Source organism: Balaenoptera physalus (genome assembly GCF_965194825.1).
Source record: "Balaenoptera physalus genome assembly, chromosome: 3".
Classification (NCBI taxonomy): Eukaryota; Metazoa; Chordata; class Mammalia; order Artiodactyla; family Balaenopteridae; genus Balaenoptera; species Balaenoptera physalus.
In genome coordinates this window covers 141,640,074-141,649,908 of record NC_138890.1, presented here as the reverse complement: position 1 = coordinate 141,649,908, position 9,835 = coordinate 141,640,074, and the positions used below count along the sequence as shown (strand labels likewise).

Genomic DNA, 9,835 nt, shown 5'->3' with positions numbered 1-9,835 from the left:
GCCTAATTCAGCTCCAGCAGAGAAGAGTGCTGCATACAAAGTAGCTGCATGTGATGGAGAAATGCCAGAATTTCCCATTTGGACTCAGAACTGAGAGACAGTGCTCACGGAGGCAGGGGTCCTGGAATTCTCTTCTTCTCTATTCGTAGCTGGGCATGGGAACCCCAGTGCTTCCCCCTCCCACTCAGACCATGCCTTCCAAACCCTGGTGCTACGGCCACCAGCCTGTCCAGAGATGAGGACCCCATACTATAATGATAACCTCTGGGATGTATTTTCAAAATAATGCATCCATTCTATTTCTAAGGACTGCATAATTTTGGATTGTGCGAATGCATCATGTTTCTCAGTCCTTTACTGAAAAACACGTGTGTTTTTAAATATAATTTCTTGCTTATACAAGAAACGAAATTTCCAGTCAAAAGAGTATTGATGTTGAAATGTTTAATGCACGTTGCCATATTACGATTCTAAAGATCCTATCAAATTCATTCCTACCAGCGGTGTTTGGGAGTGACTAGTTCACCAACACTGGTTATAATGAAAAGTTTCACATATTAGCATATATTAGTCTAAATTATATCTTATTGTTTTAACTTGCATTTTTAAAAAATTTAGTGAGCCCAGTCTTATCTCTCTTGTTTGAAAGAGCTTTTTCTATTTATGGAATTTAACCTTTTGTAAAAAATTAAAATTATTCCCCCACTTCTTGGTCTTTTAACTTTTATTAGGGTTTTTTTTTTTTTTAAGGGGAGAGAGAGCAAAGACTAACATTTGTGTTCATCTTTTTCTTTTTACGCTCTGAATTTACATTCAGTTTTCTTTGGACAACTGGGAACAGAAGCCCAGGGCAAGGACAACAAGTGGTAAAATGCTAAAAGAATAAGAAAACCATATCATTAACTTTGAACTCCTGAGGTAGGAGATGTGCAAAGTACTTCACATCCTCAATGGGAAACTATGGCTCAGAGAGTTGCCTCATCTATCTTTACAAAGTTGCAAGAAAGTAAGATGTGAGGAAATAGAATAAAATATCCTTAAATGACTACAGTGTCGCCTGCCAAACACACAGATGCCAAATTCCCCCTCCATTCACATTTTTTTTCCTTGACCCATAATGTTTTCAGAGTAAAAATGTTACAAAAGGGACTTCCCTGGTGGCGCAGTGGTTAAGAATCTGCCTGCCAATGCAGGGGACACGGGTTCGACCCCTGGTCTGGGAAGGTCCCACATACCGCGGAGCAGCTAAGCCCATGTGCCACAACTACTGAAGCCCATGGGCCTAGAGCCCGTGCTCCGCAACAAGAGAAGCCACCACAATGAGAAGCCCGAGCACCGCAACAAAGAGTAGCCCCCACTTGCTGCAACTAGAGAAAGCACGCGTGCAGCAACGAAGACCCAACGCAGCCAAAAATAAATAAATAAATTTTTTAAAATGTTACAGAATACTTAGAGGTTTTCCTTCCCCCCCCCCCAAGTGGCCATTAGAAACATGATATTGAGCAACAGAGTAATCCTAATCTTTTGTTAAAGACACATTTTTCCCAAATGGTGCATACATTTACATTTATTACTTGTTTACAATAATGCATTAAACTGACAAATCTACCACTCAAAAAAAATTATGAATTGACACAGTCTAATTTTCAACAGTTACCACATCAGAGACACATGATATTCGGTTCCTATTGTTCAATTTCTTTCATCACAGCCTGTGGATGAAAAATGTTGCCTGCCCTATCAGCAAACAAAGGATGCTGCGGCCGTCAAGCCCTCAGGCACTACAGCCACCCCAGACGGTGAGTCCTGAGGGAACTCAAGATGGGAAAGAACAGGATACTGGTCTTAGATAGCTAAGGTGCATATCAAAGAAATGTTTTCAATGAGCCCAGACTCTTGCATCTTCCATACATAGAAAAGTGCTAAATTCACTAATTTGAAAAATCTGTTTTTTAAAAATTAACAGTAATCTTGTGATGTTCCGACTACCTGGTTTTCGTTGCAAAACTCATATATCCTCTCATATAGGCTCTCTCCTTACTTCTCTGGAGCAGTCCCTCAAAGCTATTTGAGAGGCTGCTTCTCCAGCTTGAAGTCCAGCTTGAAGTTGAATTCTCAACTTTTATGTTGTGCATTTTTTTCAGTCTACAAGCTCCATTTACATGCTGTTTTTTTTCTTACCTTCTCCCTGTTCTATACTATTTCCTCTCAACCCTTCTCATTCATATTCTCAAACCTTCCTATACTCTGATCTTAAATTTAAAATTTTTTTCCTGGAATTTTCCTTTCTTTGTGCTAGCTTGTTCTTGTTCCTAGGATTCCAAAGTTTAGCAGCCTTCTGGTTTCTCTTTGTCTGCTGTTTCTATTCCACAAGCCTATTCTGTTGAGCCCTCCCATCCCGTGTGAGTAAAACCAGAGGCATTGTCCAATGAATGGTCTCAGCGGAAATCCCAGGGGTCCTAGGAGCTCAAACGGCGGAGGCAGAGGCTCCGCTTCCAGCAGCACTGGGACGGGTGATGGTGGCTCCTTGGGGGCAGGAGCTGAGCTATGAGGCTTGGAAGGGTCCACACAACGAGAGATCTCAGGCTCCAGGGCTCAGCCCCCGGAGCCGGGAGACCCCGCCAGGAGAGGTTCTGAGATCCGTCATCAACGGGTCTCCGCGGCGTCCGCCTCTCCTGGAGTCGCCTCTTATGGACCCTTACGGGTCGCGGGGGTCGGCCCCAGGCCGTCTCTGCGCCCCGCCACTGGATGCGCTGCGATCTGGGTCTGTGTCGCCGACAGTTGCAATGCACAAGCCCAGAGACCGGAAAACAATTCTCACTGGAGGTCCCAAGAGAGCTGGCTCACCGTGGGATAGGATCAGAAGCCGAAACCCCAGTCCTCCTGGTTCCCACATCCCAGACCATCCTTTAGGCGTTCCCCTCCACGGCCATTCCCCTGGCCAGGGACCTGCGCTTCAGTCTCTACTCCAGCACTACTAGTATGGAGCTCTGTGTCAGCTGGTCTGAGAGCTACGTGCTGGAATAGAACTTCCCGGTGGTGAGCAGCGGGCCTGGGGTTGCGCAAAAGAGTCGCCAGCGCCGAAGACGCCCCCAGCCTAAAGATCGACAGATCCTGGACCCCGCCCGAGCCACCTCTCTTGGGATCACCTGGATTTAAACTGCAAACTGCTTTCCAGTCTCTGCGAGCCTCTGCGATAGGGTTCTGAAACCAGACCATCTCCAGGCGGGGCGCAGAGCCGCCAGCCCAGGACGGGATGCCTGCGACCCACCAGGAGCCAGAGGAGCCCCCGGGAGAGGTGGTCGCCGATGACGAGGAGTTCCGCAGCCACGGCCAGGCAGCCTCCCTCAGCAGGTGACGCTGCTTCCTAGGATGAACGAGTGGAGCCCTAGCACCCTGACGGCGGGGACCCCTCGGAGCATCGCCCTGCTCCTGCCCCGGGAGCCACCACCGCACGTCCCAGTGCTGGTGGCAGCGGATCCGACGAGCTGAGACCTGTAAGAATACGGGCTGCCTCCATCTTCGGCGCCTAGGAGCGTGAGATTTCCGCTGAAACCCTTCCCTGGGTGATCCTCCGCTACGGATATTGCAGCAACATCCCTCCGTTTGCTCACACGATGGGCGACGTTGTGTCTTCAAAAAATGTGTACCCATTTTTTCCGCTCTTTTAATAAAATTGTCCATAAATGCGAAATTCTTCTTTCTCAGGTCTATTCCTACTTTGACTGTTGGCGATGGAAGAGGTGCAGGGGTGGAGGTGGCTGGTGGTCTCGCTTTCCTGGGCGTGAGGAGGGTGGTGGAGTCCCCTGTGCACACGGAGGTGGCCAGGTGGCTGCTTGTCAAACTTGCAGACGTGCACTGGTCGTCTAGGAGATCCGGCAGACAGGATCTCTGAGAACGTCGCTGGGTCTGGGATCTACCCCAACTAAGTCTTCCTGTACCTCCTAGGGTCCTAGCCCTCCTCAGGGGCCTTTCTGAAATCTTCCAGGTGCTCTGGCATCTCTACCTCATTCCTCTGGCTTCTTAATGATTTGCATCAAATTAGTAGTCTGCAAATGAAAAGGGGTAGGGGACAGATCTCTGATCCTGACTTTTGCGAGGGTCATGCTAACATGGACTTCCAGAAGCTCTTTCCTCCTCTTGGTGTGTGGGCAGGTGCCCTTCCTAGCCCTAGGCTTGGTGTGTGTATGAGGTGGGTGTCCAGAGTGGCCAGTGGCAAAGGAGTTCCAATTGTTGGTCTCAAAGTCAGCCTTCAAATCTGGGACCAAGACGAATGTGGCTCTGGATTCTGGTTCAGCTAGAAACCTTCCTCTTGGATAATTTTCCTTCTGGGTCTAGCTAAGGAGCTGCTCTTCCATCTTCAGTTTCAATTCCTCTCCATTCCCTGCGCCCCTCTTCTACCACCACTCCTGGCCCCTCCCCGTATTCAGACTCCTGATGCCCCAATCACTGGGCTAGTTTAGTGACCAGCAAAGATCAGAGGAGCTCCTGGCTTTGTCCTGGGATCCTACATTAATTAAAGTAACACATACAAAAGAAACAAAACGTCATTATTTAAATATTTTATTTATTTCTTGATGGAAATACATGTACAAAGGGAAAACGGTAAAAGTTCAAGATGAAATATTGTGAGGAATTTTTCTCCTTTTTCCTTTTTTCTCATTGAAAAATCATGATCATAACAAAACAAACATCCTCAAAATACCCTGAACGCAGAAAGTAAACTTCAAAAATATATATTTCATTCAGGGCACCTAGATTCATTTTTAAGAGGTTAATTAAAGAAAGAAGATTGTAATAAGTTAGTAAGGATGAAGATGAGTGTGCTGTCACTGTTTTATTTATTTTATGCTTTTTAGGAAACAAACAGAACCCTGGAATTGTTTACACATGTGATTTATTAGAGGAAGAAGATAACTGAAATTTGATGGAAAAGGAAGACGCAGACATCAGGCTGAACATTCCTTGGGAAAAGACTGAGAACCACACTGTAAACTGGCGCCTCAAGAGAGACACTGTCAGAAATCAAAAAAGAAAAACGTTGAATCAGAACACGCACCATAGCTGCTCTCTTCGGAACCGTGCAGCTCATGGCATGAGGTAGAATACTGGGTCGTACCAAATATGTGGGGAATGTATGCGTAGAGTAATCTGTAATCCTCCTGCACTGTTGTCTGTCAAGGCTGCATTTGGTCCCGGTGAATTTAAGGTTCTTGTCTTGTCAAAAGATTTCGGAGATGAAGCAGGGAGGTTAAGAAAGTAACGTGAGATTTTATTTAAGCAAGAATACACTCTCAGAAGGAGAGCGGGCAGATGAGGAGCGGCTGCCCTGGGTTTCATTGGCAAGCTGGTTATGAGGGGCTTACAAATGAAGGGGCGGAGTATTCACTGGGGAAGGAGGAGTTTGGGGGTCATATTCCCTGATTTTCATCCCAGCTCCGTCTTCCCGAGGGGAGGAGGGCTTTTTGTCTTTATTTAGCTTAGATCAGAAGTGTCATGGCGTCGGTGCATGATGGGTACTTTTTTTTTAATATAGTTTAATGTATTTTAATAGCAAACTTACAGGAACAGCACACAAGACAGACAACAATAAAAACATGTACTTGCATGTAGGACAACTCAGAAAAAGTACAGTGAATGGATGGAATCTATTGTATGATAAAAATGCTACAAACACCATTTAGTTTCAGTCAGTAAGAAATTTACTTGTTTTAAAAAAATCCAAATGCTGGCATTGTCTAGAAAATTTTAACAGGTTTATTTATAATTGTTATAAAGTTGAACTGCTGGAACTTGTTCACTGAAACATTTTGACTTGCGTTAATGCTTTATGACCCCGCATTTATGTTAAAAATTCACACACAAATGAAAATGGAAAAACTGCCAATATTTTATTTCTGTCCCCTATTTTTCCTCTTGCAATCATATACTTAGGTACCTGTTGACCCCGTGGGGGAAAAAATATCTAACGTTCAGAACTACCAATAACAGGAAGAAGAGAATTTTTTTTTAAAGAATGAGATGTTTCCCATCTTAGTGGATTCTTAAGCACGTTCTCCACATACGCGGCGCGCTAGCTGGATGTCTTTTTGGCATGATTGTTACACGTTTGGCATTGATAGCACACAGGTTGGTGTCTTCAAAAAGGCCAACCAGATAGGCCTCACTTGCCTCCTGCAAAGCACCAATAGCTGCACTCCGGAAGCGCAGATCTGTCTTGAAGTCCTGAGCAATTTCCCTCACCAGATGCTGGAAGGGAAGTTTGCGAATCAGAAGTTCAGTGGACTTCTAATAACGTCTAATTTCAGGGCGTGCCCCGGTACCAGGCCTGTAACGATGAGGTTTCTACATCCCTCCAATAGAGGGCGCACTCTTGCCAGTGGCTTTGGTAGCCAGTTGCTTCCTTGGTGCTTTTCCACCAATTTGCGGGCAGTCGGCTTTGTAAGAGCCATGGTATAGAGACCTCCTTACTTACCCCCCTTCACCTTCAGCTGGAGCTCGGGGAGCTAGAGAAGGCGCTAGCGTTGGAGAGCGAACGGCATCGCAGCGGTGGCTGCGAACATAATTGAAAAGATGATGGGTACTTCTTATCTGCAAGGATAATTTTATTGTAATGAGAGTATAACGAGCAACAGGTTACATTCAGGTGCAGGACATTCCCACCTTTCCTCACCTTTCTTTGTCTGCTTCCAGGACACATATCACCCCAAACTTGTGGTTTCCTGTCAGTCTGGAGGTTCCTGCTTTTCTTTGTCTTCCCATGGACCCCTGCTGTTTACAAGATGCGTAATTTCCTGCCACCTGGCCCCTGCCCCCATTCCTCTGCTCATATCTAGCTACCTGCCTGCTGTAACACAGTCATCCCAAAGAATGATCTGGTAGTACTCTCTTAAATTGGGCTTATACATTTTCTGTGCCACAATTCTGCTCATGGGTACCTATCCTAGAGAAAGTGTCTCACTGATCCGTAAGAGATGATTCCATACAGTAATGGTAACTCAGTAGCAATCTGAGGGTCCCCTGGGGTACAGTGGAGGGGTAAAGTGTGGCAGAAGCTCATCAGAGGGGAACAGGCATGAGTTGGAAGCAGTAGATGAAATTTGCATATAGAGATCTTGTAAATTAGCAAACGAATGGGAAGTAATGAAAAAAATCAGAATAGAACACATTTCCTTTTACATGAATTGAATATGTGGGCACGCAAAACAGTATTATATAGTACAACACTGAAAAATACCAAATACATATTAAAAATACAATAGTTATTAATAGGAAAAATTACACCTAAGGGGAGCAGAGAAATGAGAATCAGTAATGATAGAAGGTCCATAATTACATAAAACAGGATAGGGGCCCTACCAACAAACACGATTAAAAACATGGTGTTCACTCAATTCAGTGTGCCTTGTAGCTTTGAAAATCAGGGCAAACTTGAGGTGTCCCTTTGATTCGGCTGAGCTTGTGTAGACCAAAATAGAAGTATTAGAATTCTAAGTAGGCATGGGACTCTCCTTTTCCCGCCCCTACCTAATCACTCCGTTCCTCATTTCCCCACCTGATGTGGGAGGAGGAGGACCTAGAATCTCAGTCCAGCTGCAGCATGAACTACCTTTGTGTTCTGGCAAAGATGGAACCTGGCTGTCTCATCTCTTAACACCGGGCCATCCTCTCTGTTGTGCTAAAAGAAGAGAACCTGAGGTGTGATATGCATAGCTGTTCCTCCCAAGTAGTGAGGCTTCCTCCAGTGAATGGAAACTGCCAGGGACCCTCCTCCCCTCCCATCCCCCTCCTTTAACTCCATCACCGAAACCACTCGGAATTTCCAAACCCCTCCCAGCAAGATGCAGGTTTCTCCTTAATCTCGCGAGGCTCCGAGGCAATTTGCAAGGCAAATGAGTGTCTATCCCCACCTATCTGCGCAAGGGTTTCCGAAATCCAATACGGGACAGACTCTATAAAAGGCACACTCAGTACGGGGCTGAATCACTCACCCCTTTGCTTAGACCCGCTACGCGTCTGGCCTGGGAGGAGGCTGAAGCCATGGAGCCGCACGCGTACGACACCTGGGAAGAGCTGTCCCGGAGGAGGGCGCATCCAGAGCCCCACGTGCCACCGGGCCTCAACCGAGAACAGGCCTGGGCCTGGGCTCTGGATAACTTCCCTGCGCTGAGCCGCCCCTCCTGCCGAAGCCCCCGGTTCTGCGAGGACGCGCACTACTGTGCATGTGGGCTGCCGCGGCGCGCTTGCCCCAGACAGGCAGACGGTCCCCAGGTGGAGAGCGGCCACAAACGCTGGCGAGACCCACAAGTCCAGGAGCCAACGGCTAATCCGGGGTGGAGCGGCAGCCCCGTCAAGAAGAGGCCGAAGCCACACACCGTAGGGCACAATCGGGCCTGAACAGCCAGGAGATGCCCGCAGCAGCGGAGGCCGACAGACACGCGGCCAGATGGCCTCCAGGAGCCCAGGACGGTCCCCGTCCCCAATCCCGAAGCTGCGGAAACCCTGTGGAGGCTTGAAACCCTGCGGAACTCGGCAAGGAAAGGAGTCGCAGCCTTCCGTCCGGCCCACGGCGCCCCTTCAACCCTTGCCCTGGCCTGGAGCCTGAGTCACCCCAGTGGAGGCCTCCTTCTGCCCGGCTGGGCTTCTCCCCTGGGCCCCGCCTCGCTCTGGGATGAGCCTGGAGGACTCTGTGGGGCAGACCAGTCCTTATTTGTCCCTCCTTTCCTGGATTACCGACAGCTTTCTCAATTAGAAATCTCTCCAGGGAATCCATACCATCTTAAGGAGCTTTCTTGTAGTTGTACTCAGAATTGTCATGTTTCTTACGTTGATTCCAATTATGAGCAATGATTAAAACGTGCTTCCTTATTCTCTGCCTGTGGATTGATTTGGGTGGGTAGAGTCGGGCCTGGAAGCGGTATAGGGGGTTCTGTGGCTGAAAGGGGAGCTGGGACCCAGGTCAGGGCTCCTTAAGATGAAAGAAATGTAAAGTGAAACCATGACATATAACTTTGACTACCACAGTGGTCTGTATTAATCTTTTCCATTTGTTCTAATATTGGTAAAGTGGTAACTCCCCAACGCAGCTTTTGAGAAATGAATTTGAAAGGATCTTTGGAAAGCCAACATGACAATATGCATTAAGCATTTCAATATGAATACCCTTGGGGACTTCCCTGGTGGTCCAGTGGTTAAGACTCCGAGCTCCCGATGCAGGGGGCCCCCAGGTTCGATCCCTGGTCAGGGAACTAAGATCCCACATACCACAACTAAGCCCGCGCTCGCTGTGACTAGAGAAACCTGCACACACCAATCAAGAGCCTGCACACCAAAACGAAGACCCAGCGCAGCCTAAATAAATAAATAAATAATTCTCCAAAAAAATTTATGAATACTCTTGACCCAGAATTCCACTTCTACAAGCCAGAAATTGTGGTTAAAAAACGGACGTGTTGGGCTTCCCTGGTGGCGCAGTGGTTGAGAATCTGCCCAATGCAGGGGACACGGGTTCGAGCCCTGGTCTGGGAAGATCCCACATGCCGCGGAGCAACTGGGCCCGTGAGCCACAATTACTGAGCCTGCGAGTCTGGAGCCTGTGCTCCGCCAGAAGAGAGGCCGCGATAGTGAGAGGCCCACGCACCACGATGAAGAGTGGCCTTCACTTGCCGCAACAAGAGAAAGCCCTCGCACAGAAACGAAGACCCAACACAGCCATAAATAAATAAAATAAATTTAAAAAAAAACAAAACAAAAAATGGACGTGTTTTCCAATACAGGATAAAAAAATATAAACAATAAGCATATTTGCACAATCCCAAACTATGCAGCCCTAGAA

The 9,835-nt window shown here is 47.3% G+C and overlaps 1 pseudogene across 1 annotated transcript; it reads right to left on the bottom strand.

Annotated features, from left to right (window-relative positions):
• Nucleotides 1-3,515: 3,515 nt before the first annotated feature.
• LOC309657586 (histone H3.3C pseudogene) lies at nucleotides 3,516-9,621 on the bottom strand (annotated as a pseudogene). Its single transcript has one exon. The product of its transcript is annotated as a histone H3.3C pseudogene (transcript).
• Nucleotides 9,622-9,835: the final 214 nt, after the last annotated feature.